A 363-nucleotide genomic window follows, 5' to 3' on the forward strand; every position below is an offset into this window, starting at 1 on the left:
ATAGATTCCAAGAAAAAATCATGACCATTGAAGCCAGAGTTATTAGCCCTCTTTGCATTTGTTTTTTTTTTTCTAAATATTTTCCAAATTATGTTTAACAGAGCAAGGAAATTTTTCACAGTACGACTGATAATATTTTTTTCCTCTGGAGAAAATCTTATTTGTTTTATTTAGGCTAGAATAAAAGCAGTTTTTACTTTTTAAAAAAACTATTTTAAGGTCAAAATTTTCAGCCCCTTTAAGATATATATTTTTCAGAACAAACCCTCGTTATTCAATAACTTGCCTAATTACCCTAACCTGCCTAGTTAATCTAATTAACCTAGTTAAGCCTTTAAATGTCACTTTAGGCTGTATAGAAGT

This window comes from Danio rerio, chromosome 12 (genome assembly GCF_052040795.2).
Source record: "Danio rerio strain M-AB ecotype USA chromosome 12, GRCz13ab, whole genome shotgun sequence".
In the NCBI taxonomy this organism is placed as follows: Eukaryota; Metazoa; Chordata; class Actinopteri; order Cypriniformes; family Danionidae; genus Danio; species Danio rerio.